The sequence below is a fragment of the Orbicella faveolata genome, unplaced genomic scaffold (genome assembly GCF_042242905.1).
Source record: "Orbicella faveolata isolate gen_17 unplaced genomic scaffold, um_ofav_v1 contig_35, whole genome shotgun sequence".
Lineage (NCBI taxonomy): Eukaryota > Metazoa > Cnidaria > Anthozoa > Scleractinia > Merulinidae > Orbicella > Orbicella faveolata.
The window spans coordinates 27968849-27975726 of NW_028301564.1; the positions used below are offsets into that span (position 1 = coordinate 27968849).

The 6878-nt window shown below is 39.7% G+C and overlaps 1 pseudogene across 1 annotated transcript; it reads right to left on the reverse strand.

The window, feature by feature from the left end:
• Positions 1 to 1267: 1267 nt before the first annotated feature.
• On the reverse strand, positions 1268 to 6457 carry LOC110046873 (uncharacterized; annotated as a pseudogene). The gene is made up of 4 exons (XR_016202175.1): positions 5779 to 6457; positions 5315 to 5429; positions 4708 to 4958; positions 1268 to 3272 (listed from the first exon to the last, which is right to left on the reverse strand). The product of XR_016202175.1 is annotated as an uncharacterized LOC110046873 (transcript).
• Between the last annotated feature and the right edge of the window lie 421 nt (positions 6458 to 6878).

The following is a 6878-nucleotide window of genomic DNA, read 5'->3' on the forward strand; positions in this document are numbered from 1 at the left end:
TGCCTTAAGCCAATAGATGTATAAAAAAAAAAAGGTCTTCACTTCACTGCACTGCACTGCACTGCACTGCACTGTACTGCACTCGCATAGATTGGTTAAAAATCGTGTTTCTATCTAACAATTAGATTATGAGCTCGAGATTGATATCGCGTGATAATTCAGTGACGAGGGCGCCGGCTGCCCGAGTCAACTATCACGCATAGAAATCGAGAGCAAATAACCTAATTGTTTTAGTATAAATCTACTAGTCGTTCAAAACTTTATCGAAATCCTCTTCGCAGATAACTCGAAAGAAGCTGTCGTCATTTCGTTAACTCAGCGCACCCTGCTATGCTACTCACTATCTACAAAAGAATAGAGAGTGAGTAGCGTAGCTAATCAGCTAACGATACTCGTGATAGAACGCTAGTAGAAGTACATGTATACTAAACTGACTCGATAAAAACATGATCGAATGCAAAGTTACGAAATAGAGCATCCGTCCTTTAACAAGTGAGTTACAATCCCTGCAGATTAGAGAGTCTGTTCAGAGTCTGTTCACAGACACTTCACATGCAATATTAAAACATGGCTCAAAAAACATGATATCAAAGGAGGTTCTGCAAGTTCGATTCATGTCATTCATCTCCTAATCTTTTTAATTTAAATAATATTGGAATAGAAAGGACTATAACAGTAACGTTTTTCACTAGAAATCCCAAGCTGTACAGCTTATAATGCGCCCAGACTACAATTCTGATGACTAAAAATGGAAGATTTTGCCAATGAATAGAACATGCGGTTATCAAAGGTTACTAAGTCTCCCCATGCGTAATCGACGGTTGAGCCTCCAAGACAAGGCGCACAACTGTTATTTCGAGCGTCACCCAAACTATCACAAAGGAAGCCGTACAGAACACCTGAATTGCTGTCTCCAGGGAGCTCTGTTCAGAGACAAATGATCCGACCCCAACACAATCATTCACCGAGAGAATTTCCACATTGTTAAAAATGTCAACAAAATCAAGTAACATTCGAGTCAAGGCATCTTTACAATCAAGCAAGTGATCCAGTTTTCCCTCTCTCTGTAAGAAAAAGTCTAGTAAAATCAGAACAATGCTTCCTTGCAAGGAAATGATGATGAATCGTGGTCCAATGAACTGTCCGACTGGTGGTGGTAATAAGCTTGGCGAGTTAACATTGTAAAGCAGATCATCAGGGCCGGGTTGTTCAAAGTCCGATTAAGTTAACCCAGGATTAGCGAGAATTTTGATTTCATTTTTGAACATTTTCGGTGAGGTTTTCTGTTTATATTGTTTGTTCTTCAGTTTTGAGCTTGAGTAATCTCAATCTACACAAAACATAAGCAGTGAAAAACATTTCTGTAGAAGAAAAATTGTTACCTCGGTTAACTTTTAAACTTGGGTTATCGTTAACCGGCTTTCGAACAACCCGGCCCAGATTGAAGACAACACTCAGCGAAGGCGCAATACGATCGAGGTTCCCATTCAAACATTCTTTGCTGTAACATGCCATGCAGGGGCTCACAAAATTGAAGAGGAATGGAATGAAGCAAAGGAACCAATAGCTGTTATTGTCTTTTAGGTAAGCAAGAAGCCAGATGAGATATAAATTGTAACCCAGTCATCCCAAGTGAAGAGGTAGCTTGCCTACAACCAGAAGCCTCGTTCTGCGAGCACTACTGCTCTGACCATTTCCTGTGTCCGATGTGTCAATATGTCCGTCCGTTAGAAGAGCGGTACATTCAATATCGACGCGAGCGTGGATTTCTTCGTCCACGTTCGTTGTCATTGAGTTCAGGTTCTTTAAGCTGTAGCTTAAACCACTCCCAAAAACTGTCTCAAGTTGCGGCCGTGTGGCATGACCACTTACAACCTCAGGTTCAGAAGCGACGTGACAGTTTATATTGAAGTAAACAGTAATAACATTGATGAGAGCTTACAGTGTATTGACCTTTAGAGAGCAGTTGTAGAAATCTTAATCGATCAGCTCCTTCTCCGAGTCACCACGCCGGCATCGTTCACCGTGTGAGACTAGGCAAGCGGGGTAGCCGCTACCGGGTATACGCACGTGCCTTTCTTTGAAGAGGAGGAAGCTCACCTCTAAGAATTTTAATTCTTGAAACAGAACCCTGCCTTCCTTTATCGGCGAGACTGGAGACCTTGAACCCTTCTAAACCGTGACTGCAACATACTCAAATAGCTCTTTTCTCCGCCGATCTTTGTCAGATGTGACCCAGTTGACGGACCGGCAAACGGTTGATTCGTTGGAGTGAATATCCATTTCATTGACTTTTTCGTGCTTTTGACACGATAATATTATAATTATAATATCCTTCAATTCTAACTGGCTAAATATTCGGCCAGGGAACCTGTGCCTTTGAACCACGGCTCGGCAGCGATTATCTTCAAAATTAAAAGAATACAAGGCTGCCATTTCAGAAATTTTCATTGTTGAAAACACAAGCAAAAATCAGAGTAAATATAAGCTGTGGTCACAAATGTGTATAAGGTAAGCAAAATAATATCGAAGGCCCCGTCCAGAGGAATTTGAAAACGGAGGTTTCACTAACTCTAAAAACGCGTCAAATGTCTTCTGCCCACACCATACCGAAAGATTTTGAAAACGCAGCAATCATCGGTCAGTTTGGATTTGTGTTTGAGAAACTCGGTCAGGAAAAACATATGATAATCGTGACGTCATCGTTTTCGGAAAAACTCTGTTTCCACAGTAAATGTTTTCAGTTCACATGAAAACGAGTTTTCAGATTCTTCCTGTTTAAACAGCGTTTTCAAAAAGCTCCTTTTTTGTGACGAATTAGTGTAGACGGTAAGCCTAACGGTAGAAATAAAGCTGCGTTTTCAAATTTCTCCGGCGTAGTTTGGACGCTACCTCAGCGCAGACCGATACTAATAAGCCTGTTACCGGGGACATTGGGAAAATAACCATTGGTGTTAAAGGCCACGCCTCTGAAATTCCAATTAGTGGACGCTGTGCGGAAGTATGGGGAAAAAAATGTCCACGCACCAATTTGGGCACTCTTTGTAACAGTTATTCGTGTATCCGGAAATGAAAAAACCGGCGTAAGGTGTCGAACTATCGCAGATCAACAACTGGTAAGAGTATGCGGCGCTAGCTCCCACACCATCCCACAATCCATAGGTACTAGCAGTCTTCCCATAGTTAGCAGCGGCCGTCAGGGGCTGGTTCATACGTCTCTTAAAGTAGGCCTTGTTTCCAGTTTGATGATCAACGAAGATAATTTCTGTAAACTTAAAGGCACAACAATAATAGCGTTATCAGTTATGCGGCCTTGTATGGGTTATCTGTCGATTATCAGTGTCAGGTTTAAAATTTATGTTTGTACTATAACTGAATGCTTTGCACCGGTATCGCAAAGGTCGCGGGTTTCACTCCCGTTCAAAGCCTGAATATGTTTTCAGGTCTTTTTACCAGTAGTGTTATGACTGCATTCGCATCAGTCATCATGTCTACATTTAATTGCTACTGTTGGACATCTATTACTATTAAACTGAAATATTTATATCTGCCCGGCGGTGGCGACATCCTGTACAAATTGATCACAGAGTGAGACTACTTGGTTATGCATGCTAGAAAATGTTTTTAGTTTTCGCTCAGTTTTAACATGGAAAAATGCATATGAAAAATAAAAAATGCCAAATTCAACGGTAAAAAAACCGGAGAAACTAACTTATTCCGCTATCAGTTATTCTGAGTCTGAAACAGTGAGAACAATATACGTAAGACAATTTCTGCCTCACTGATAATAGGATGCAAAGACTTCAACGATATATATAATACGAGTGGCCGTTCTGTCATTGCGATTCAAAACCTTTGTAAATTCCCATACAGATCGGATGCTGAAATTTTAATTATTTCTCAGCTTGAAAATAATACATTGATGTAACCAACTATAGTCAATTTGTCCCGTTCTTGAATCCAAATCACAGAATGCTCATTCCTTGTACGCATTAAAATTACGGAGTGCACGTACATTCTGTAGCGTGGGTTTTCAGTGCATTCATCTAACTACATTACTTTCCAAAAAAAATTAACGTTAATTAAACTTTCGGACGTTTCATTTTCGAACACTTTTTATCTAGATCTCACTTCGGACAAATTTGGGACAAAAATTTCGGACCGCTTTGCTGAAACATAGCTAACGTAAATTTACGCCTACAACTGTAAGAAATCTGTGAAAATGATAGTTTTTCTGCACCCTCGAGGTTTTACACATACACCGATGCAGTGGCGGATCCAGACCTTAAGGTAAGGGGGAGAGGTGTTGGGGGGGGGGGGGGGGGAAGGAGGGCGGTTTTTTTTGCTTGCCCTTGCCCATTGCTTTTCTTCCTTCTGCGATTTTTTTTTTTACCCAAAATAAGGGGGGCTCGGGCCCCTCCCTTAGATCCACCACTGCGATGGGAACTAATAAGATAAAATAATATCAAACTGCGACATATCTCAAGCAGTATCTTAAGTAGAGTTTACTCCATAAAGGAAACTAACGGCTTTGAAGTTATTTTAAAGTTTTATACTGTACTGTAAATATTTCGGACGCTTAAAATTTCGTACGGTTTTATTTTCGGACACTTTTTTGTCCGAAATTAAAGTCGTCCGAAATGTTTTGCAAGTGATGTTTTCTGTTTTGAATTATTGATGAATTTTACAAGTAGTCAATCAACTTACAGCGATGTCGTTACAGTCTGTCCTGTAGCCGTCACTTCCATAAGGAAACTGAGGGCTGTATGTGACTTCAGTCTTGGGTTTGGCATATTCATCAGTAGTGTAACACATGGTCCATCCTCCATTGTATGACGTCATGTCACAGTATGCCAGGAATGCATTTGAATGGCTTCCTGCATCCGGGTCCAGCCAGTACAATCCATCGCCCCGAGAAAGCCCTTGATTCTTTGTATCTTGGCAGTCAAGCGGTGGACCTGATTGCAGAGCGAGATAAATATCACATGATCCAGTTCAAAGATATACGTTATCTATGTTGCATAGTTAACGCATCACAGAGTTCTTTTTTTCTTTTTCCTATAATTTTTAGGAAAAAGTTACATTTCTAACAGTAGACCTTCGCACCCGGCCAAATCCCTCAGTGGCAGTTACTGGTTTATAAACTTTTTCTACATGCTCAGCTCAGCCAACTTAATCAAACGCCGATGTTAAGAAACAAAATACTTTGTTGTTTTAAAATATGTCCAACTTATAGTAAAATAATATGAGAAAATAAAAAAAAATCAGTAAATCAGAAAGAAGTATATAAAATTCAATTGAAGGTTTGAAATACCTATTTCGCAGTGTTTCCCAAGATATCCTGCAGCACATGCGCACAGGTAGTCGTTTTTCTCGTATTTGGCCACACAAGTTGCTTGGTTCATACAAGGATCACTGGAGCAAGGACTCTAAATGAATAAGCATTTATTTTACAGCTGAGATATGTAAAGCGTATTTACAATCATGGTCTCTTGGAGAGCTCTCATTCTCTCTCTGTACATTGTTTTTTGTATTAGCAATAAGACATTAACAAGTGATTTGACATTTCAGGTTTTTTTCGGGTACGACTGTTGAAATTAAAGACTAACATGGCAACTTATAGCCTAACTTTATTAATATTAACCCATCAAGTAAAAACAAATCTTTTAGGACAACATTATCTCTCTGATGGAGCTTCTTTACAAAAAAAAAAGCGTATTTTTAAATCGCCACCTTTTTGATTGAACACTTTTAGGAATATATACTTCCTTTTCTGACCTTCATGCTCAGGTAATGAAACGTCACGTTGTCAATGAACTTGTTTGAATTGTTGTACATGTCACCTGGTAACAGTTCGCACATAATGTTTCCGTTCAGATCGCGAAATGCCGCCAGATTTGTTGAAAAACACGATGAGTGATCGACACAAAGTTTACCGCACTCTCGAGGTTCCTGTACTGAAGTTGAAGCCAAAGGAGCGAAGTTCAGGTAACGAAACTTGTGCGTTGCAAAGTTAGCGTAAGATACACCTTCCCCTGCATCTCGCTTCAAGGCTTTGGAGCCATCGAAGTACACTTCACTTGCCGCTTGATAAACCAAGTGTGTGGTGAAAACAAGAAAGAGAATCACTGCCCGAGTAATTAAGCCAAACATGGCCAATGTTAATTACTCCAGAGTAGTAATATGCCGTAATATTTCGGCGAGAATTTTTTTGCTGGAAACCAACGTCAAAGAATCCGTGATTAACCCAGCACTGGATGCTGAAGTGTGTGGGGCTACAGAGATTCTTTAGGTCAGGACCGAAGCAGCAGAACGCATTAGAGCCTCATTGACAAAGTTAGCAAAACAAGAACTAACAAACTTCCTTCTATGTTATTGATTCTGGGATAAATAATTAACACTATTTGACGAAGCTTAATTAGCTGCGTGGGTTTGCTTTTGCAGACGATCAGAGTTTGAAGTCTTTGAAGAGTCGCAACGTAACAAATCCAAGCATACACTTAGCGCATTTCAAGGGCATTTAAAAATGTAATAAACTGTATACTTCTTGCTCAAAATGAGAAGTGAAATCACTCAAAAGTTTACGAAATAATATCCAAGGTTTGTTATGGTTTTTATCATAACATTGTCTTTCGAGACAATTCGCTTGGAAAAATAGCGTAATGGCAAAAAACACCATGCAGATATTGTTTTGGCTTCCTATAATAGCGTTAGATTGTTTGAGACAAAATTTAAAAAAAAAGTGTAAGCTTAGTTATAAGAACTGAACGACGACACTTTACAATGGCTTTGCCGTGCTACAGATATTCTTTCGAATACTTCCCCGACACCGCTGAACTTTAACGTTAACAAATTCTGTAGTCTTTAAAGAAGAGCTT